Below are 25,112 nucleotides of genomic sequence, written 5' to 3' on the forward strand. Positions count from 1 at the left end.
CACATTTGGCCATACATCTGCGTGTAAAGTATCTGGTATCCAATAGTTTGTATATTTTTTCTTATATCATTTGTATGCTACTTGGCAGTGTGAAAATCACTTTTATGGCTTAAAGAAAAAAGTGAAACATTTAGTTTAGTCTGCCATAGTTAGTGCAAACCAGCCAGGTGGTATTGCATGACTGTCAGCACTCTGGATAGTACTCAGGGAAGAAAATACATCCGACAGTTAACTTTGTCTGTGGCACAAGGTGCAAAAGCAGTGCGCTTATAGATAGCGCATATCTGATGCATCATTTGAATCCACATCCACTGACGTGATTCTTTTACAGTCGTTTGTCTGAATACATATTAATCACATTTTGTGATACCATTGTGTTGTTTAAAAATCAGTTATTGCCACTATTGCTAAGAATATGTGATCACTAGGTTCCACTTTCACATAATTTGTCATTAGCTACAATTCTGATAATGTGTTCCACAAAGTATATGTCTGATGTTGCATGGAGATGTGAAAAGGAAGAATTGTTCACTTGAACGCACTTCTTGCTCTGGTCATTGTTCCATATACCCATGCAATGCATTTCATTCACTTTCTGTAATTTATCTACCATATATTACACTTCTAATGTCTTTTCCATTTGCTGGCTGATTGGCAGCATACAAACAGGGTTCGCTACCTAAGGGAAAAAGTGAAAAATATAGTTAAGACTGTCTTAGATAGCTCAAAGCAAGCCCCCCCCCCCTCCGGCAACAGAATACTTCAGTAAATGCACCTGACAGATGTCAAATTCTGTGGTACAAGGTGTAACTGAATGAGTCAAAAGAAATAAGACACATAAAACATTGTTCGAATCCTGTTTACAGAACACTTTGCAATTAATCACAATATGTATTTTTCCATTTTTTTTTTTCATTTTAAGGTACATTTTTCTCTCTGTTTGGCAGCACACAAACACAGTTCTCTACTTAAGGAAAACAGTGAAACAATTAGTTTAGGCTGCCTTGGGTAGCTCAAACATGCCTGTTGTCATTGAGTGGCCCCACATAACAGGGAGAGTACTTACTTCAGTAAATGCACATGACAGATGTCAAATTCTTTGGTAAAAGGTGCAGCTGAGGTAAATCAAGAGACATAAGGCACATGAAGCATTGTTCAAATCCCGTGTAGAGATCACATTGCAATTAATCACAATATGCCTTTCTTTTTATTTACCTTCTTTTTAAGTTTCATTTGCTCTTCACTTGACAGTTTGCAAAAGGGGTGCACTATCTAAGGAAAAAAAGTGACAAAATGAGGTTAGGCTACCTTAGGTCGCTCAAACATGCCTACCAGCATTCTGTGGCTGCCAGCACACTTGATAGTAATCATTCATGAAAATACACCTGTCAGATAACTTTCTTTGTGGTGCAAGGTGTAACTTTTTTTGAATTGACAAAAAATAAGGTACATGAAGCACTGTTTGAATCTTGTTTATGGAACACTTTTCCATAATTCACAATATTTTTGCATTTTAAGGTATTTGCTCTCCACTTGACTGCATGCAAACATGGCTCACTACCTAAAGAAAAAAGAGAAACATTTAGTTTAGACTGCCTTAGGTAGCTCAAACACTCCTGGCAACTGTACTCTTTTTTTCAGCACTCTAGATGGTACTAAGAGAAGAAATTCCAGCTCCCATTAAATTATCTCTGTGGCACAAGGGGTAAGGGCAGTGACATTTGATGAATAATACAGCCTCTTAAGGGTTTGAATCCACCTACAAGATACTTTAGTGTAAGAAGCCCATTTCTCACAACCTTTTAGTAGGACTGTAACAGTAAATAAAACTGATAATGTTAAACCTGTTTCTTGCAAGCAATGTATCTGTAAGCCTTGCACAATGAAGCTGTACTGTTTAGCATAATTTATTTATTTATTTACATTTGTTTACCAGGAAAGTCTGACTGAGTGGAAAAGCCCCTTTTTCAGCAGAGGCCCAAGAAGAAAAGTTCCATTAGTACAGTAATTTTAATGAGAGTATTACATTATATGTACATGTAAGCATAGGTGAAATATATTGTGCAATACATATTATAGATATGACTGGACCTGATATAACACAAATAGCAATAAATGGCATATATTTTACAAACAGAATACATGCACTCCTGTATAATAGGTGAGTAATTAGCCTGAAGAATATTAATAGAGATAGAAGACTGAATCAAATTACATACTGCTGTACAATGGAGTGATGGACTGGATAAGAGCAGTTAGGTTAGGTCCTGGAAAAGAGACGAAAAGGTAAAAAAGAGAGCTTGATAAGAGAGAGAGAGGAATAGTATATGAGGGTGAAAGGTAGTAATGGGATGGATCAACCAGGCTTAGTACAGTAGCAGAGCCAGTTCTTGGTGAGTTGTAGTTTAAAGGTGGAAGTGCCGGTGGTGTTGATAATTGTTTGAGGTATGGAGTGCCAGTATTTAGATATTTTGTTTGATATCAGGGGGGTCCCCATAGCTATTGTTATATTTTGCTATATTGAGTAAGATTTTGTTAGTAGATCTTAGGGATCGACTGCTGCAGTAGAGGTGAACTAGGTCCTTGAGAGCGGGACAGTTGTTGGGATGTTAATAGACATTGTGATTGAAAGTTAATTGGTTATAGAGTAGAAGATTAGGTATTTCAAGCCATTTTAGTTGTTGACGTGAAGTGTAGTGGTGTGATCTATAAGGGGGTATGTTGCAAATGTTGTTATTTTGTTGTAACAGGATTCAAATTTTTTTAATCTGTTTTTCTGAGGTTTGCGAAGATTGGAGAGTCATATTGAAGGATGAAAAGTAGATGGGTCTTGGCTATGGAATTTCTGGTCGCGTCAATAAGGAAAGGCTTGATCCTACAGAGAGAGCCTAGCTTAACATGAACCATTTTGATTGTTACAGCTAGGTGTTTGTTGAATCTAAGATTGTTGTCAATTGTAACCCTGAGGAGCTTTATGTTCAACAGGTTCTATTGTAGTTTTGTTGAAGGAGTAGATGGTGAAATGTGGATGGTTAATTGTGTGTTTTGTTGCCAGTAAATAGTATGAGTTTTTTTTTTTTGTGAGGGTTAAGTATGAGTTGAGCCAATAAGATATTTTTCGATGTCAAGGAAGACTTTTTGGGTTGTTTGTAGGAGTTCTGGTAGGGTGGGAGCTGAACATATGAGGGAGGAATCATCAGTGTATTGGACAATGGATACATGTTTTGTAACTGTGAGGAGATAGTTGGTAAAAATGATGAAGAGTAGTGGCCCAAATATTAATCCTTGGGGTACACCATCAGAGACAAGTAAAAGAGGAGAAGTTCGTCTTGCCATTTTACTGCTTGTTGGCAGTCAGATAGACAGTTGTGAAACCAGTGGAGGGCCATTTGGGAGATGTTTAAGGAGGACAGCTTATTGATCAGCTTCTGATGAGAAACAGTGTCGAAGGCTTTTGACATGTCAAGAAATATGGAGGATACAAGGTGGCTGGAATTTTTAAACTGGTTAACTGAGCCGGTAAAACCGACGAGCAGTGGTGTACTAAGCTTAGGTCTAAAACCATTTTGGGATTCAGATAGGAGGTTATTATTAGCAGGTAGTCAAGTAGTTGAGAGTGGATGCATATTTCAAGGATTTTAGCAATGGGGGAGAATAGCTATTGGCCGGTAGTTTGTGAATTCTGTAGAGGTGCTGTCTTTGTACAAAGGGATGATGTAAGAGACTTTCCACAGTTTTGGGATATATCATTCAGTAATGGAGCAGTTAATTAGAATTGATATAGGGCATGAGATGGCATCTGATGCTATTTTGAGAAATTCATTGGGGAGTTGGTCTGCTGCGAGGGATGAGAGCTTTAGCTTGGACAGGAGTTTCTATATGGTGTTAGTTTGGATCAGTTTTTTTAGAAGAATTCAAAGTTTCCTATAGTCTGTGTAGGTATGGAGAGATGGGTAGTGCTGTCAGTTTTTACAAGGGATAGGACAGAACTGATAAAGTGAGAGTTAAATTGGGTTGCAATACTAACAGTGGGATCAGTTATGGTTGGAGCTGGGGTTGTGGTCTGACTGGATTGAGTAAGTAGTTGATGGCACTCCAAAATTTCTGGAGGTTATTGTGGTGCTTTTGTTGTATTGTTGTGTAGTAAGTTTTTTTTTGTCTTGTCTAATATATAATTAATGTTTTAGACATACCTAATGTATGTCCATTTTCCATTCATGACAATGGAGATATTTCATATAAAATTTACTTGTATATGTCTGATAGGCACAAGACTTTTATTGTAATCATCATGACTCATCACATATCAAAACTAAGTGTTTAGGACCCTTGTTTCTTGCAAAGTATGTATGCAATATAAACCAACCTTTATTAAGCATCACCTTCAATTACATCCATATGAACCATGTTTACTTGCAGAAAGAATGACTTTTATATAGGAATACATTCTCAGACATAACTACAAGCACACACATCTAGGCCTCTATGAAGTGTATCTCCATTCATTCAGATATCACTATATATAAAATTTACATGGTAGAAAGTTAGTTCTCCTGTTGTAGCATCATTTAATGCACTGACCTGCAGTTTTTGCATCCTTTATCCCATGGGTTTGATTCCCAGCTGTTATAATAATATTTAAACATTGGGTAAGCCCCAACATGATAATATGTAAGAATTCAACATCTTTAAACTTCCGAAGTGCAACCCTCAAAAGCGATGCCAATAAGCAGTCCATTGTTAAGCAGTGGAACATGTGATAATGGGTAGAGCGTCACACATGGCACAGCTCAAGGCCATGATTCACACCTTTACTGCTATGGGCTGTAAGTAGCGCCAATGCGTCTGCAAATGAGTCTATCTACTTTCAGTTGTGCAAATGCAGTTGGCAAGGCTGTGCTTATTTGCACAATACCCTTAACATGCAATTTCTGAATTAGTCACCGAGTCAGACATATTTTGTTAACTTGACTTTTGCAGACATGGCTGGCAAGGAAGAGAATGGTGCTCAATTTAGAGCACAAAGGTGAGGTATTGAAGAGTCCTGGATGCGTGTGGCACTCTTCATGAAGTGCTACAGCAATAAGCTGCTGCAAGGAGATTATACTGGCTCTCAATATAAGGCTAAGACATGGAATAGCTTAGCCAAGGCTCCCTACAATGCAACTAGCATTCCACGCAATAGGGAACAATGTCTTCATCACTATAGTATCCTTAAAAAGTCCAAGTAGGGCCACCTAAGCCAATGGGAGACTGAATTTCAGACCGGGAACACTCCTCAGTTTTGTAAGTATACTGACCCATAACCTGTCTATGATATGATATAGCAGTAATTATCTAGCCAGCCAATGCAATTACTCGTTATGATTTAATATATATATTTGTTTTCTTTCTGTTCTCTACAACAGCAGAAGAGATTGCTGCAAACTATAAGGCGCACCAGGAGAGGTTAACTCACCTCAGAGATGCACGGGGTAAGTAGGAATCAAGTAAAACATTCAATCCATAATGTTATTTTCATTCCTCAAGCACTAGTATCCTGAACAGGTATAATGTATCATTCATCACAAGCACACACGCCTTCCCCAATAAGTGTTGCTGCTTGCATTAGGCAGGTAGAGTACTAGCTTTGCTGCTTGTGGGTTCAGTATCCAGAAGCAGCATTTTAATTGATAATTATTTATAAGATCTTAACAGCAGTCTGCCAGGAAGAATTACATTATGCTAATTATAATTATCAATTTAGAATGCATAATTCCAATCTGTCGTATGGAAATACATGCAGCTGTTTCTAAGAGCAGTGACATTTGTTTATCTAATGCCACAGAAATTGCTCTCCATGATATGTGGATGTTGCAAAGGTGCGTAATACTAAATTATTATAATTGTTTATGTATTGCTATACTTAGTTTGTTTAAAATATACAGTACTGTGACCTGCCATGTATCTAATTATCTCTTTCTTTGTCTACCCCTACCCTTTCTCTCGATTTTCTATTTATTTTTTGTTGTAGCTGTTATAATTTCTTAACAATCTGCTGTTTGCATAACTTACATCAATAGCACAGAGAGGTACACCAAACACTGTGGCTGAGCCAGCGTACCTCCACAGATGGCAGCACAGACACCCAGCACTTCAGGGTCACAACCTGCCAATGTTGCCTGCACAACCCCTGCCCTCCCTGCTCCAGGTACATTAGATTATTCTTCCCCAGCTGCTAGTGCAGTGGTACCCTCTGGGAGTATTAGGGGTGATTTTGTCATGTGGCAGGAGCTGACAGGATTATTGGAGGATATAATGGAGAGGGGCCTCACCACATGTGTTGGCAGGGCTGAGAAGGTCCTGCATCACATTGCACAGACAATGCCACATCTGGCACTGACATACAGGGCTGCTGCAGGGGACAGTAATGACAATTCTGGGGTGTGGACTAAATTCTCACTGTTCTCAAGCTGGACATGGGTGTGTCTCTGATGCCCTCTACCTATTCCCAGTCATCGTGTCCCACATCCTTTTGTCTCTGACACCACCCCTGTCTGTCTTATATATCTGTGGATGCTTCCTAGCCTACACTACCTAACCGACCCTATCATTCCTATGCAACTTTTCCAACCCCCCCCCCCCCAAAAAAAAATGGGCACCTCTCCTACAAAAAAAAAATTACTCCCCAAGCATAGCTCTCCACTTCACCTATGCATCATCCTGACACCAATGATTAGGTCCAAATGTGCTTAAATCTGCTGCACTATGGGAATACATACTAAAGGCAATATTGTGGAACATTTAATGTAACATTTATTACCCTGTTTGTAGCCTGATGTTTTGGTATAGTGTCATGGGTTCAATTACAGCTGTATATCAGTTTATTACTTCATGACAGTTCATATTCCTATCATGTATTTGCTTGCAAATGTCTGTACTTCTCCACATATAACGCATTTCCTTAACGTAACATTGGAATAGTGCAGTAATACGTCGTTTTCAAAAACACTGCAGCCCCAACAGGGAGACTTAGTAAGCCACCCTTATCCTGGCTAGGTATTCATTTTTATTGTACTCTCCCATCCCTTATTTGTACCAATAGCAATCAATTTATTGTACAGAGCACTATAGATTAATGATGACGTAATAAGTAAGACTAAAACTTGATACAGATGTTTTTACATGTCACAGAAAATATATTGTTGCTATTCCTCTCTGCATCTGTCTCTGTCTCTGTCTCTTTTCACCCTCCTTCTTCAATAAGTTGTCAGTGTGCTTCAATAGTGTTATATTAATGCTGGGAAGTAATGATTCCTTTGTGACATGATGAACTAATGCTCAAATGTATATAAAGATTTTTGAATAATTTCTAGCTATGTTTATTCAGTTTAATGTAATTTCAAGATGAAAAGCTGGCTGTACAGATTACAGTGGTCAATAGGGTAATAAAGATTATTACATACACTCACATTTGCTGAAATCCACTGTCAAATATTAGCTTTCATAAATATGAATTTCTAATTGTTGTACTAAGATAATACTCGGGCCTAAATGTTTTTCTTGGCATGTTGAAAATGTTCAAATACTTAAGGATAACAACATGTTTCATGATGTTTTATCTGACTACCATGTCTGTAAATGTCGGCTAAACCTTTTCTTAACACATCCTGATTCTATAGTAATCTGCCTGTTACTACTGTAATTGCTTTCTTGCAAAGATCTTTGCACGGAAGTCAGCAAAGAGCAATATAGAGTACTGTTAATTACCATTGAGTTCAACACTTAATGATATGATTGTGCATGCACTAACACTTTGCCAACAGCAACACAAATCAGTGTAATGGTGCTACGCTGAAGGAGTACAAGAAAAAAGAGGAGATCAAAGAATTATAGTGTATTGTTGCACAACATTTGTATGTCTCTATGACTGTTGTCAAAAGATGATCATGACTTTTGAAAGATGTTGACTCATTTAATTAATTCATGTAAAGAAATATGTCTGCTGTACAGTGTTTACACTTGCACTGTGCTACCAGCTTGGTTAACCTAGTCTGACAGAATCCATCACTGTCCTTCTGCAGTGCACTGTCCTATGTATGACTTGCATGATTGTCTTGTCAAACCACATGGTGCAAGTATGAGACAATACATGTGTGCAATCAACCCGGCATGAAGTCACTGCAATGTTTGATTGATAGTCCACTGGTGTGCAACAGTCAATGTGTATGTCATCCCATTATGTGGAACATGTCAATGTCCCTCACAGTAACACAATGTACAATAAGAACAGTATCTGCATTTCATTATAAAATTGTGTTATTACATTTGGCAATCACAGTGATGCTACATTGTCCTGAGCATGCACACATATGTGTTGCATGAACTGGGATGCACAGTGACATCTCTTCAAAGCATTGCTTTTTACAGATATTCCAATCTAGTAGATTGTTCTTTAGATTGTGTAAACTAGATAGGGTGGTGGTTCAATATCCAACATGGAACTAAACTTGTGTGTATGTCACTTGGTGGTATATCCAGTTCCCCTGAGAATAATATATTTAACTGTACTCACAGTTCTCTTATCCCTCTTATTACAGTAAAGTCCTCCCTGAAACACTCTGATGACGGCATCCTGCTAAACGTGCAATTCCTCCCCTGAAAATCAGACTTCTCCTGTGATGCTTTTGACTAATATAGTGCTCTCTAAATTGTGTAACTGAGATAGGTAGGAGGCTCAGTCTGCATCATGGAAGACTTGGGAATGTGTGTATCACTTTCTGGTGTATCCACTTCTCCTGAGAAAAATAAATTTAACTGTTCTCACAGCTTCCTTATCCCACTTTTTACACTAACACACTGATGACAAAAGTGCAAACACTCCTCTGGGAGTCAGACTTCTTCTGTGGTGTTAGTGACTAATATAGAGTTCTCTGCATTGTGTAGCTTACATAGGTAAGAGGTTCGATGCCACACACGGGATACTTTTGTGTGTATCCCTTGGTGGTGTATCCACTTCTCCTGAGAAGAATATATTTAACTCTCCTCACAGCTCCCTTATCCCAGTTTTTACAGTAACATCCTCTCTGAAACACACTACTGAGATAGTCTTGAAAAAAGTGCAATCTCTTCCCCAAGAATCAGATTTTTCCTGTGACACTTGTCAGTAATACTGTTTTCTCTAGATTGTGTAACTTCAACAGGTAGGAGGTTTGATACCTGCCATAGAAAACTTGTGTTTGTGTAATGTTTGCTGCCTCCATTTCTTATGGAGAGGATACATTTAAATGTGCACAGAGCTTCTTTATACCACCTTTTAAAAAAATATCCTGCATGAAATACACTGATGAGGTTATCGTGACAACAGTGCACTCTCTTCTCTTAAGTTTCTGACTTCTTCTGTGGCACTTGTAAGTAACAGAGTGCTCTCTAGACTGTGAAACCTAGATAAGTAGGAGATTCAATACCCACCATGGAAAACGTGTGTGTGTGTGTGTGTGTGTGTGTGTGTGTGTGTGTGTGTATGTGTGTGTGTGTGTGTATGTGTGTGTGTGTGTGTGTGTGTGTGTGTGTGTGTGTGTGTGTGTGTGTGTGTGTGTGTGTGTGTGTGTGTGTGTGTGTAAAAGCTTTTGCTGTTTCCATTTCCCAGAGAGAGGATGCCTTTAAATGTACACACAACTCCCTTATACTAACTTTTATAGGTTCATAAGGTGTGTACCAGGCAAATGACTACAAGGGCCTTTTTAAGCTTAGCCATGTGTCCCAAAGGTCTGACAAGTTCTGGTACCCTTGATAAGTGTAAGCAAGGGCTTGGGAGATGAAACATTTACAAGCAGGGGCCTATGATATCAACTAAGTATAGTCTGCCTGATCCATTAGAGCCATAGGTGCTAAGCCAGGGATGCATTTCGTATTCCCTATCCAATCGTCCAAGTTACATTAGAATTGGGATAGGGAGGAACTCTGCTTCACTTGAATGGGGAACCTGTTTTAGAGAAGGGGATGTCTCTAGGATACATACATGGCTGTCAGCAGGTCCTATTTATATCACAGGCAAGGTTTAAGCATTTAAGCATTTAGAATATGTAATTCTGCTGCTGTTTGTTTTGAGGATATGCAAGAGGTCCATCAGGGTGGGGTCTGACAATGCCCTGTATGCCAGCCATAGATGTCCCCTCAAAAGCCTGTAGAAAACACAATACAGGAACATGGTCTTCAGCTTGTCTGCATAGGACATGGTACTTATGGCCCCTATTCTTTTATTGAGACACCTCTGTGGACATTCCAATTGTTGGATGTGCCTGGTTTGGTACATACCAAAGTCCATAACTACTGGGTCAACTCTTAGGGGTGTCTTGTCATTATGAGGGTTACCAGGGGTGGATGACTTCCTGAAGAGCACTATTATGCATTTCGTACCATTTAGTTTTAGCCCACGGTCTGTTTCAGCTCTTCCTGAAGAACATTTGTAACAAGTGAGGGATTCTATGACTGCTCCTAATTTGCAATCATCTGACCATTTAGTCAGGCAGAGGACATTGACATTGGCCTTGACTTCAATGAAGTAAATGCCAAAAAGGGCCAGTCACAGACTGATCCTTGATAGACTCCACTTATGACTGGCCTATTTGTAGAGGTGAGCTGCCCAATTCTAACTTCCTGGATTCTGTCTATGAGCCAGCTGGATATCCACCAGTTGAGATAAGGGTTTATACTTAAACTCTTGAGTTTGTTAACAATGTCCAAGTGGGGTATTGTGTCAAATGCCTTGACCAGTTGAAGGTAGCCAGTGAGAACCATTTTGCCTTCATCCAATGCTTAGATGGCCTTCTCAAAGAAGAACACTAGACTAAGTAGACATCACCTGCCCTTGAAAAACCCAAACTGGGTTGAGACCAGTGCTTGGAGGCTTCCTTAGTTAATAGCTGGGGTTCCACGTTTTATATTTGCTTCAAAGGAGAGCATATTGCGGTCGGACCTTACCAGAGAAGACATTACACTAGGGGGGGGGGGGGTGTGCAGCGCTCTCCCATATTAGTAAGGAAAAGATCCAGTATGTTTGCATGCCTGGTTGGTGTATTGACAATCTTGTCCAGGGAGTTTGTGTTTACAAAATCCATGAATCTCTATGTCTGTATGTTTGGTGTTGTATATGATTCCCAGTTAAAAGTGGGGTAATTAAAGATTAGGTTAGATGGTGAGCGTTTCCAGGAAGCTTAAAAACTTGTTATGGGTTTCATGGGTCATAGAGGGGGACCTTTAGCTTGCAGGAAAGTGGTATGGGATTTTCCCTATGGAGATCTGAACATGGAGCAGCTCATGTTCATCATCCTGTTTGACCAGCCTTGAGGTATATTTATTTTTGATGAAATTGTGACTCAACCACCTTTAGTCCCTGTCTGTGTAATAGCTGGTTTTAATGCGTGGAAGGTATTATAGCCTTGCACTGCCGGTGTGCTCTTCATGGTTTTAAACAATGTTTCAGTGACTGCACAAGTGTCTGCAGTCTCTAGGGTTAGGGGAAATTGTAGGAATTGAGTTTAGACTCCTATCATTAAGCAGTAACACCTTTAGATGTTCTTGGTTTTGATTTGCTATGTTGGAAGTACTTTCAGTTTGGCATTTTCTAAAAATGGCACTATAGGGGCCGACAATGTTTTAGCTAATATTTTTAAAACATAACGATAAGTGAGGAGCATCTCTGGCAAAACAGTGTGGTCTGCTGGCCATCTCCTTCCATGCTGACAATTATTGAACCCACTTAGAATGACATCAGAAACTAAACCAGTTATTAAAGTCAGTTATCTTCTTTTTGTATTGTGGCATCATCCTTGGAGAAGGTATAATGCTGCTCAATGCTAGGCTCATACCAGCGTAGAACACATATTCTGACAGCTCCATGATATCTCTCTTTATATAGTCTAGGAAGGTACATCTCATGTCATTTACACCTACATGGACTATGACTGACTCACTCTGGTACTCAGTTCCTGTCTGTGTAGTAGCTGGTCTAAAGGTGTGGAAGCCATTATAACCTTGCACTGTTGGGGTGCTCTCAGTGGCTTTGAACCATGTCTCGGTGGCTGCACAGACATAAGCATTCTCAAGGGTGAAGTTTTTGTTTAGAGTCCTACCATTGAGCAGTAATACCTTTAGATGTTCTTGGTTTTCATTTACTATGTCAGAAGTATTTAAATTTGGCATTGCCTATAAAAGGCACTATGGGCAAAGACAATGTTTTAGCTAATATTCAAAAGCCTGGAGGGGAGAGGTACAGACCATCTCTGGAAAAGCAGTGTGGTCTGTTGACCATCTCCTTCCATGCTGACAAATATTGCACCCCCTTAGAATGACACCAGAAACTAAGCCAGTTATTAAAGTCATTCATCTTTTGTTCATATTGAGGCATCATCCTTGGAAAAGCTAAAATGCTGAGATCCATGAAGTGTCTCTTCATATAGTCTAGGGAGGTATGTCTCAGATCATTTACACCCACATGGAATATGACTGAGTCATACTGGTACTTGTGGTCCAATGACCTGAGTGCATGTACATGTAATGTGGTGAATCCTGGGTCCTGATAAGCAACTAACCATGACTTTCTCCTTACTTAGCCTGGTTAAGGGGACATCAGTGTGTCTCAAAATGAAGCATCTAATGACCAGAATGTTGGATTGTGTGTTAGCTTACCTTATGGGCTTAGAAGTATAGGTGCATATATTTGACTGTATCTGTAGATGCGGGGGCTGTTTTGAATGAACTGGGGCTTCTGAAGGTATTTGTTATGTGCACTTTGTCTAGGAGGTCATTGGGGTTTAGGTAGTTGCATTTAAGTGTCTCAGTATACATGGGTGTATATGTCTGATTTGAACTGTGTGTATGATGGGTGCAGAGTGAATTTTACTGGCAACCTGATTGACATTAGGAGTGCTTTTATGTGAGAGCTTTTTCTCCAGTGACATTGTATAAATACATATCTCAAATACTATATCAATTTGTTTCAGAATTATCTGGTTTTCAGTAAACATGAGGCAATTTCTACATTGCCTATGGATGCCCATATCTACCAAGCTAGAAACGGAGATAGTGGGAAATTTCATATCCATAGCAACAGGCTCTTTTTATTGATTAAATGATTGCAGAGTGAATATGGAGTATTGTCAGAAGTATCTGATTTGCATCTCTGTGGGCAGTGCTTGTCACAGTAAACTACTTGCCCTGTGTGTAACTAGCTAAGTATTGATAAAATTTCAATGGTAGTTTAATAGGAAAATGTCAGCTGAAGGAGTTTGTGTCTATACAGAACACTGCCAGATACCTGAGGGGAAACTAATAAGTAGACCCTAATGATTTATGGATGAAGTATATAGGGAGATATTCTGAAGTTAGGTTAGACAACAACGAATCAAGCAGTACTTACTAAAAAGAAAGAAATAGCTTTGTCAAGATGATGAAATGAGGGGATTTACCTGATTGGCTACTGCTTGGCTACTACTAGTGCTGGTCTCACCACAGCTTCACTCTGCTGAAATACAATGCTCCTTTGCTTCTTCTCTCACCAGAAGTAAAATAGTAGCACCAGTCCCAATATGACTCTATAGTCAGGCACACTGACATCTGACTCACTAGGCTGGACAAGGAGAAGGTTACTGTTAGCTGCCTGGCAGTAGCCAGAATCCGCCACATAACACAAGCACTCAGGTCACTCCAGAACAAGTACAAATATGACTCTGTCATTGTTCATGTTGGTGTGAATGACCTGAGATGTACCTCCCTGGACTACAGGAAAAGAGACATGGAAGAGCTCTCTGATCATGTAGCCCAGGCGGGTATGACCCTGACCCTGAGTAGCATCCTGCCCTCACCAAGAATGATACCGCAGTATAAAGAAAAAATGATCAATTTCAACAACTGGCTAAGCTTCTGGTGTCATTCAAAGGGGATCCAGTGTCTGTCAGCCTGGGACGACATGCTCGACAAGCCTCGTTGCTTCGTAAGAGACGGCTTGCACCTGTCAACCCTAGGTTTTCGAATACTGGCCAAGACTCTTGCTGCCCCCATAGTGTCTTTTGTAGGCAAGGCTCAAAAGTCAAATCCACCTCCATAAACAGCACAAATAAAAAAATGAGGGTTATGCTACTCAACGCCAGGAGTTTAAATCTCAAAATGCATGCACTGGAAGCACTTCTCAGTATGGAGAACGTCGACATCTGTGCAGTAACTGAAACCTGGTTCAAGGCTCCACAGAACACCCCAGCACTACCGGGCTACAACTCATTTTGGCCACAGAACATGGACTGAAACACAAAAGAGGGGGTGTATCCATATTCATCAAGGAAACCTACACCTCCAGGTTAGTGGCACAGCACGATACTTCTGAGATCATCCGTGTGCAACTAACATCAGGCAAATCTGCAATGCAAATTGTGGCCTGCTACAGATCACCCTCCATGACCCAGGACCACCACTCCGCCTTTTTGGAGACACTGGAAAACATGAAGGTCCTACTGAACACCCTGATATTGGGCAATGTCAATTACCCTACCATTAACTGGGAAAACACCTCAAGTACAAACTTCCAGGTCCATCGCTTCCTGGAATTTATCAACTCAAATACCCTGGATCAGCTGGTAAACTCCTCTACCAGAGGTGAAAACATATTGGACCTGGTCATCACCAACATGGGTGACAGAGGTTCCACACTGGAGGTCAACCCGTCACTGGTTAGATCAGGCCATAAACTAATCACTCTGGATGTCCACACCACACCACCACCTCCAACCAAGAAAACCACAGTGAAAAACTTTTCTATAGCAAACTTCACCTTACTTAAGACAGAGGTGGTAAGTTTCACAGCCCCACGCTAAAGGATAACAGTGTCCAAGATGCAGGAACCTTTACAAATGCACTCTATGAGCACCTACAAGGATGCATGGATCATGCCATCCCTAGAAAAACCAAGACTCACTCCCTTAAGAGAAGGAAACCAGTCTGGTGGACCCCTGCCATAAACAGGCTATACAATAGAAGGAGGAAACTAGTTCAGAAAAAAAGCAAATCCCAAGAAGGAAAGACATTCCTGATCAGTATCAGTAAGAAACTAAGGTCCCTCATAAAATCCTCCAAGGCTAACTTTGAAAGAAAAATAGACAAGGATTCAAAAGATAACCACAAAGCCTTCTTTAGCTATGTCAAGAATCTAAGTGGCAACTCGCAGATATGCTCTGAGATAATAACACAAAATATATTGAACCCACTGATATTGCCAACATCCTTGCAGATAGATTCAGTGCAAACTTCACCCCCCTCTCATCCCCAAAAGGGTCCACAACAATACTGGAAAAGTGTAGTGTCCCAGAAATCACAGAAGCACAGGTGAAAACAGCCTTTTCAAAGGCCAAAAGCACAGCGTCAGTGGGGCCAGATGGTGTCCCAGGCTGTGTCTTGCACGAACTACAGAATGAACTAACCTCCACCTAAACACACTGTTCAACCTCAGCCTCTCCACAGGCTATGTGCCCATAGAATGGCGCACAGCAATGGCTATTCCGCTCCACAAAGGAGGGGCCACAACTGACCCTGGTAACTATCGTCCCATAAGCCTGACTAGCCTGGTCTACAAGGCTATGGAGTGCATCATCGTGGGACTCATTAACAAAGACATTGGGAACTTCCAAACACTTGACCCGACGCAGTTCGGCTTTATTAAGGGCAGATCATGCCTACTAAACCTGGTTGACTTCTTCGAGACAGTCACCAAGGCCATAGATGAGGCGAAGGTAGTTCACACAGCCTTCCTTGACCTTGTCAAGGCTTTTGACACCATTCCCCACTCAGGAATTATAGAAAAACTCACCAGCCAGAACATAATCCCCTATGTCACGAGATGAGTTGTCAACTGGCTTACAGACAGAACTCATACAGTAAGAATAGCAGGCTCCAGGTCCGACTCTAAACCAGTCACAAGTGGTGTCCCACAAGGCTCGGTTCTGGGACCCCTACTGTTCGGTATATACTTCTCATAAGTACAGGCAAACACAGGAGGACTATGGCTAACCAAGTTCACCAATGACTGCAAACTGGGAGCCATAACTGACTCTCCGGCTGACACAGACATTCTCCAAAAGGGCCTTACTGAGATGGACACCTGGTGTCAAAGTCATGGTCTCAAGCTAAATGCCAAAAATATGCAAAATCATCCCGTTTGGGAAAAACAAAACACCCATGAATTACCACATAGGTGGCAGCCCCCTTAATACAGAAGAGGTAATAAGAGATTTGGAGACCCAGGTAGATAGTAATCTCTCCTTTGACAATCATATTGCCAAAGTAGTTAGGAACTCCTTCCTATGTAGCCCATCTAATCAGTAAAGGGTTCACATCTAGAAATAAAGAGGTTATAGTGCCTCTCTACTCATCACTCATCAGACCCATCATAGAGTACAATACCCCATTTGGGATGTACCTCACAAGACACTTCCAACAGCTGGAAAGACCAGAAAAGTACCTCACCAAGAGGATCACTGGCCTCAAACATATGTCCTATGCAGCCCGACTGGAAAAACTCCAGCTGTACTCAATCGCATATCGCTTACTCAGAGCTGATCTCTGCCTGACTTACAAAGCCATGTCCAACTCAGAATTGATGGACATGCTCCACCTAAAGAAATCCAAGTTACTGCGAGCCACTCACTCTAGTGAGCTAAACCTCACCACAACAATAAATAGAACATGCTGGAGGGATAGATTCCTGTCACAGAGACTCCCCATACTTTGGAACAAAATTCCTAACTACATTAGGCAGAGCCTCTCACTAACACTCTTCAACAGAAACCTTGACAAGTGGATGGGTGACAGAAAATACAACCCTGGGATCACTTTATTGGCTCTTCTTGACAGAGGCTCAGTTAATTAATCAATGGGGTGGCAAAAGCTGACACACTCTATCTAGGCTTATAAATGTCCTCAGGCAGATAGCCTAGTACTTACATATGAACCTATGAATCTATAAGAAGCAAGCCCCAGGCTCTTTGGTGATCAAGAGGTATTCCAGATGATGCAAAAGTATGTAGGCTTGTTGTAGCTTGTTTCTGGTAGATGCTTTGAATAGCAACCAGACCAGTCAGGAAGGTCCATCATAAACACTCACTGTCCAATCAAACAAAGTCAAGAATCAATGAACTTTGCTCCTTCTCTCACTAGGAGTGAAATATAACACATATTCCAAACTGCACCTACAAAGCAGTTATCAGGCTTTGTGGTGATCAGCAATCTCCAGGAAATAATATTCCTATGTTCCTTCTCTCACCAGGTGCAAAACAGAAGCACCAATTCTAAGATGATTACTGAAGGGCAGAATGTGGACTCTCCCATAATTGGTGGTCTTGGACTAGATGTTATAGATTTTAAAGGTAGTATGAAAAACATGGGTTAATATCCTAAGAGTTGCAGTGTGTACTAAGCAGCTAGATATGAAATGGGATAACTTAAGCTTTAGTTATTTAAATGGAGAGCCGCTAATTTAAAAAAAAAACAAAAGAGATTGGAAGGGGGTGGGTGCTTTGCATTCTGGCTGTATGGAATACAATGTGATGGCCAATAAATTTAAATAGGTGAAGGGGAGTGATTTCACAAAATTATAATTTTGAGCTTGCTCACTACAGTCAATAAAGAGGGGAGGGAAGGAAATGTGCAGTAGTCAAATTAACATAAATGTCAAAGAACTAGAAAGACAGATGAGTTTAAAAACACAACAGTTCCAGGGTGGGGGAACATTTAATTTCTTTGTGACTCACAAGATACACAGCTGTGGTCTCTTTCCTAGTTTAAATATGCAGTTATAGTCAGAATACAAGTAAAACTCAGTGAAAAGAAAATAAGCCACAATATCCAAAACAGAAGGCAATGAAGCAATACAAAATACAAGAAAGCAAAAAAAAAAAAAAAGCCTTTCTTTCACAGCAATTTATGGCAGAGTCTCTCAGCCTGTACTCTGGATAAATTACTTAAAACCAAAGATGTCTACACATTCCTAAGCCAAACTTTCACATCTACTACATCAAGGGTGTAGCTATGCATACTGCTTGTAAAGTAATTATCACAATTGTCTATGCATTACTTAAAGAAAACTATGCTATTTGGGCAATACAATGTCCACAAATTTGTAAATGAATGCTTAAAATAATAGTGTCATGGGCTGAAACATAGCCATTTAATGTTTTTAGGGGGAAAGTGTTGCAAACATTTGCTAAGCAAGGTGGAGGGAGAACATTTCCATTCTTCAAATAGCAGGTGTTTTGTGTGGCATTAATAAGAGCACACAATTGCTACATTGTATTCCAAACCACCAAGCAAAATAGAAACCAAGTAGAATAAAATGACCAAGACCAGTGATTCAAGAAGCACAAATTTAATAGAACTCTTTAGAGCCTCCGCATACAAGCCTTCTAGGAGATAACACCAACAAATATACACACCTCATTTAAATTGTTACTGATGTAACAATCAATTAATTATTCAATAAAAAATATTTGAATATAAAACTTTTCCATTACAAGAGATACTTCCAGTTGCATTCCTGATTCAAACCAGCAGGTGTCATAGTATTATATTTCAAAATAAAAACAATCTCTTTATATAACAACTTATTCTTCAAACAAATAACATTTTCAGCTTCTATATGTTCTAAAACACAGCCCTTTAAATCTGTATAACCCACCCCATGTACAGAATTAAAATAACATGATATCAGGCTTTCCTTTTTTATTTTTGATATCTCTTATGTGTTCCTGCAACCTGATTTTAAAGGACCTTTTACTTTCACCAATATTAAAGAGGTTGCAGGAACATTTCAATACATAAACCGCACCTACTGTATTGCAAGTATATTCTGCGGGTCTATATCAGAACATTGAAGTATTAAAATTTCGAATGTTCTGATATTGAACACTGTTCAGTGAACATTAAGAATAGCGAAGCTGCAGAACAGCAAATTCTTTCCTCTGGAAAAAATTCTGTTGGCCGTTTCTGTGCCTTTGCTATTCTTAGTGGTGTGGTGGAAAGTTACGGGTTGGGTTCAGGTAAGTGTGCGATTGTTTGTATGCTAGGGTTAGGGGTGGGTTAAGTGCGTTAGGGTTAGGGCACGGGTTAGGTGTGTGTGCGATAGTTGCAGACTTTAGGGTTGGAGCGGTTTAAGTGAGTTAGGGTTAGGGCGCAGGTTAGGTGAGTGTGCGATAGTGATGGACCTTAGGGTTAGGGTTTAGGTTATGGTAAGTGGGTAGATAGTAGTGTATGTTTAGTTTAGTGTAGCGTTAGATGTAGGGATTTAAGTGTATGTGTGTGGTTGCCATTTCTTTGATGTGTTTGTGTTCTGTGTATGTGTTTCGGAGCAGCAAATTTTTTCCATGGGAAAAAATTTGCTGTTCTGAAAGTTCGATATTTTCATGTTTAGATGATTTGGGGCCAATGAAATAGCTTTTGCTATTTTCATCTTTCGATAACGTGATGTAAACGCTATTCTGCCACCGGATCACATTTCCGGCCATTAATTCTCTCAAAAGATTTAATCACATAAGTGCAAATAGAGCATCCCCCACATGCCCAAGTTCCCAGTCTACTAAAAGTATTACTGCATTTTTCTTTTGGCATACAAAATTTACTATGAATTAGCATGTCTTTTAAACTTCGACCTCTCTTAAAGGACAACAATGGGATATTAAAGCAGATTGCTTAACCTGCTGTCTTTTTTAGTCCCTATTCATTGATACAGCCTCGAAAAATCACCCATGCAGCTTTAAAAACGAATCCACTCTACTGTTTTCCCTGTTAGGCTTCCTACCTTTCCATACTGTTTTGCTTTCACTTTGAAAACCAAGTTGAAAAACCTCTAGCTGGCTCTGAAATGATGACGTCACATCTGCCAGAGCTCTTGCTCTAGCTGCTGGGGACATTTCCTCCCCCAAAGTGATGCAATCCCCACCTGATTTGCATGCTGTATAGAAGAGCCAGTGGACCTCCCACATTGTGAGGTCAGAGCTGCCTTGCCCAGCCCACTCTTAACTTAGCAAAAATGTCAAACCATAATTTCACTTTTCTGAAGAGCCCTACCGATATGGGACAAAGTACAGGCAGAAGCACAGTAACAGCTGCAAAAACTAAGAGCATAAATTTGCAATGACCATGCGTAGACATTAATTGCATGTTTTTGCATAAGAGGCAGATGTCTGTCACAATTAATCGACAGCACTACATCAGATTACAAGAAGTATGCAATACCGTAATTTTCTTTAATTACCACTTTACAAAAGCATGTGGGTACTGCCATGCAGGTCTGTGAAATATTTCATGTTTATAGTGCATCATTTGTTAGCTATTTAACCAAACAGGAAGGAAAAATAAGTGAGAGTTTGATGCTTTGCATAACAGTGATTATTCCCAGTGCTATGGAGCTTGGTTCTAAATTTGACAGGAGGAGTGCAACAAAAAAATCTCCCACTGTAAGGAAGGAAAGGCTGACAAGAAAACAATACATTAGTCTGGTCACCTGCTGTGAGCTGTCAATCACATGCAGATAATGGGTCAAGTTACCCTTAGCTCTTTGACAGCAAGGGAAGGTAGGTATGAACAGGAGGAGAGATACCTTGAAGAACTAGATTTCAGCCTTCACAAAAGAAATCAAGTTAGCATTTCTAAGAAGAAAGAGCAATAAAATGCACTTTTCAATTCTGTTCTGTAGCATTTGCACTGCTTGTGTTTGACGTAGTCATTGAAAAAGAATAACATTTTAACCAAAAGTAGATGAAATGTAGGAAACACCAAACCATGATGAAATAAACATGTTTTTTGAGTCTGTGGGTGCAGTTGTCCTTTAAAAGATATTAAAGGAACATGCCATAAATTTGTAACCATATTTCTACCTTCTAAAAAGAAATGGCCAGTAATATTTTATAATATATATCTATTATTTCATTAAATAATATATTAAATGATGTTACAAAATACACTTTTTATTATTGCCACTATTAAAATGATTAAATACCCTTCTATCGCTTTTTAACATTTCAACTACCATATTTTCATTTACAAAATTCTTTGAACCCAGTCTAATGCCTTCCTAATAACATCCATATTATATCCCCTTTGTTTAAACATTACACAACTATTAACTATTTCCTTCTCTAAAACTTGCTTCTCACTACATAGTCTACTAACCCTTAACAATTCTCCATATGGAAGAGACTTAAGTACATGAGAAAGAAGGTAGCTGTTACCATCTAAAAAGTGGCCTCCTTCCTCAAATTTTCTATGTCTCTTTGTACTTATATTCCCATTTTCATGGCCTTATAAAACCATGTCCAAAATAGTAGCTAGGTTTCCACTCTGCATGCCATCAAATTGAAAACCAAACCAATTTTTATGCAACTGGTCAACAAAATCTTGTACCAACCCCCCCCCCCCCACCACCACATAGCAAAATTAAATCATATATAAATCTATAATAATACAAAACATGTTTCCTAAAAAATCTAACCTATATAGAAAATCTATCTCAAATAATCCCATAACTAGGTTAGCATACATGGGAGAAAATGGAGCTCCCACAGCTGTATCTTGAATTTGTTGATAAATAACCTGATTGAACTAAAAAAAAAATATTAAATAAACTAAAATGAATCAACTCAATAATATAACATGCAACTGGGCTATCACCTAAAACAAATCTAAGTGCCTCCAAACCCATTCAGTGTTTAATTTTAGTGTACAAACTTTTTACATCTAAAGTTATCCAATAAAAATCTTCTCCCCACATTACAGACTTTATTTTGTCCAAAAAATCAAAAGAATGTTTTATATAGGAGTCTAATATTACTACGAACTTAGTCAAATATGAATGTAACATGACATCTGTATTATGTAAAATATAATTACTAGCTGTCACTATTGGACGCTCTGGTGGAGAAGTTAAATTTTTATGGACTTTTGGCAAACAATAAAATCTGCTAAAGTGCAGTTTTCTACATTAAATTTAGCTTCTACATCTTGCTTAGACAAGTATCCAAGTCTATATCATTTTTCCAAAATATTTTTAAAATTTTCAATAAACTGCTGGTTCAGGAATGCAACTGGAAGTATCTCTTGAAATGGAAACATTTTATATTAAAATATTTTTTATTGAATAATTGATTGGCTGTTATATTGGTAACAATATAAATGAGGTGTGTATGTTTGTTGGTGTTATCTCCTAGAAGGTTTGTATAGTTTCATAGTTTCATAGTTTAGTACTAGGCTATCTGCATTGGGGCATTTATAAGCCTAGCCATAGTGATGTGGCTTTTGCCACCCCATGTAATGGTACAAAAGTGTACAGAATAGATTTAGAATACTGTGCCTCTGTCTAGTAGTGACACAGTGAAGACCCCTTACATAATAGAATTAGTTTACTGTGCCTCTGTCTAGTAGTGACACAGAGATGACCCCTGGGGTAAACCTATGATCTCCCATCCACTCGTCAAGATTTCTCTTGAAGAGAGTCAGTGAGGGGCTCTGCCTAACATGAACTGGGATTCTGTTCCAGAGTATGGGAAGCCTCTGAGTTATGAATCTGTCCCTCCAGCATGTCCTATTCATATTTGTGCTGAGGTTTAAATCTTTAGCTCTCATGGTTCTGATGGATTTGGATTTTTTGTGGTGGAGCATGTCCATCAATTCCTGATTGGACATGGCCTTGTAAGTCAGGCACAGATCACCTCTGAGTAGGTGGTATGCTACTGAATAGAGCTGGAGTTTCTTTAGTCTGGCAGCATATGACATGTGTTGGAGACTCTTGATCCTCTTGGTGAGGTACTTTTGGGGTCTCTCCAGCTGTTGCAAGTGCCGGGTGAGGTACATACCAAATGGGGCATTGTACTCAATCATGGGCCTGATAAGGGAGGAGTATAAGGGTACAATGACCTCCTTTGATCTGGATGTGAATCCCTTCATGATAAGGTGGGCAAGGTAGAAAGTCTTTCTAACCACTTTGGCAATGTGAGTGTCAAATGAGAGGTCACTATTGACTTGGGTCCCAAGGTCTCTGATTACTTTTTCCGTACTCAGTGGGTTACTGTCTATGTGATAATTTGTGGGTACTTTGTTTTTCCCAAAGGGGATGACTATACATTTTTTGGCATTTAGTTTAAGGCCATGACTCCGGCACAGTTGTCCGTTTCAGTGAGGCCTTTCTGTAGGATGTATGTGTCAGCTGGTGTATCGACTATGGTGCCTAGTTTGCAGTCATCTGTGAACTTAGTCAGCCACAACCCTCCCATGTTTGCTTTCACATCTGAGAAATAAATGCCGAACAAGAGGGGTCCCAGGACAGAGCCCTGTGGGACACCACTTGTGACTGGCTTTGAGTCTGACATGGCTCCAGCGATTTTGACTTTATGGGTTCTATCCTTTAGCCAGTTTGCAACCCATCTTGTGACATATGGATTTACATTTAAGCTGCTGAGCTTGTCTATGATGCCTGAGTGGGGTATTGTGTCGAAGGCTTTAGCCAAGTCCAGGTAGGCTGTATGGACTGCTTTGCCCTCGTCAATGGCTCTAGTGATTGTTTCGAAAAAGTCAACCAGGTTCAAAAGGCAGGATCTGCCCTTTACAAAGCCGAACTGGGTGGGATCAAGTGTCTGTAGGTCCCCAATGTCTCTGTTTATGAGTTCCATAATGATTCTTTCCATAGCTTTGCAGACCAGGCTGGTTAAGCTTATGGGGCGGTAGTTACCAGGGTCTGTAGAGGTGCCTCCTTTGTGGAGTTGGACCACTGTTGCTGTACGCCAGTGTTCAGGTACATATCCTGTAGTAAGGCTAAGGTTAAATAGCATTTTTATGTGCGGGTTTAGCTCCTCTTGGAGTTTACGTAGCACGCAACCCGGGATACCGTCAGGTCCCATTGATGCTGTGTTTTTAGCTTTGCTGAGGGCGGTTCTCACCTGGACATCTGAGATGACAGGGAGGTTACATTCAGCTGGGATAAGTATTTCTTCTTTTGTGGGTGAGGGAGGGGAGAAATTTGCACTGAACCTGTCTGCCAGAATGTTGGCAATATCTGTGGGTTCAGTGTATTTTTGTCATTGTGAACTAACTCTGAGCATATCTGAGGGTTTCTGCCCAGGTTTCTAACATAGCAGAAGAAGGCCTTGTGGTTATCTTTAGTGTCCATAGCGATTTTTCTCTCAAAGTTGGCCTTGGATGTTTTTATGAGAGAACGTAGCTTTCTACTAGTGCTGATCAGAGATGCCTTCTCTTTATGGGATTTTGCTCTGTCGTGCAGTAGCTTCCTTCTTTTGTTATATAATTTGTTTATGGCTGGGGTCCACCAGACAGGACACCTGCCCTTGGTCGAGAGGGTCTTGGTTTTATTTGGGATTGCATGATCCATGCATTCTTGGAGATGTCCGTAGAAAGCATTTGTGAAGGATTCAGCATTGTGGGATGTGGTTTCCACTGGCCCAGTGGGCTTAAAGGATACCATCTCAGTCTTAAGAAGTGTAAAGTCGGCTTTTGAGAAGTTTTTCACTGTAGTCTTTTTTGTTGGAGGTGGAGGTGGGATATGTATATCCAGGGTGATTAGTTTGTGGTCAGATCTCACTAGTGAGGGGTATACTTCCGGTGTGGAGCACTTTGTCCCCATGTTTGTGATGATCAGGTCTAGTATATTATCTCCCCTTGTGGGAGAGGTGACTAGCTGTTCCATTGCATTTGAATTTATGAATTCCAGGAACCTTTGGTCTAGGGTGTTAGGGCTAGAATAATGCACCCAGTCTATGTTAGGGTAGTTGAAATCTCCCAATATGATGGTGTTTGGTGAGACATTCATATCCTCCAATGTCTTCAGGAAGGCTGAATGGGGTTCCTGAGATTGGGAGTGTGGTCTGTAACATGCTGCCAGTTGTATAGCAGTTTTGCCTACGGTTAGTTGCACCTAGATGGTCTCTGATGCTTCATGTGTTGCCACTAACCTGGAGGTGTGGGTGTCCTTGATGAATATGGACTCTCCCCCTCCCTTTTTGGTTTGGCCCGGGTTTTGGGGCCGAAAAGCATGATACGAGGTATAGCCTGGTAGCACTGGAGTGCTCTCAGGAGCCTTGAACCAG

Source organism: Protopterus annectens, chromosome 1.part1 (genome assembly GCF_019279795.1).
Source record: "Protopterus annectens isolate FY-2018-M chromosome 1.part1, PAN1.0, whole genome shotgun sequence".
In the NCBI taxonomy this organism is placed as follows: Eukaryota; Metazoa; Chordata; order Ceratodontiformes; family Protopteridae; genus Protopterus; species Protopterus annectens.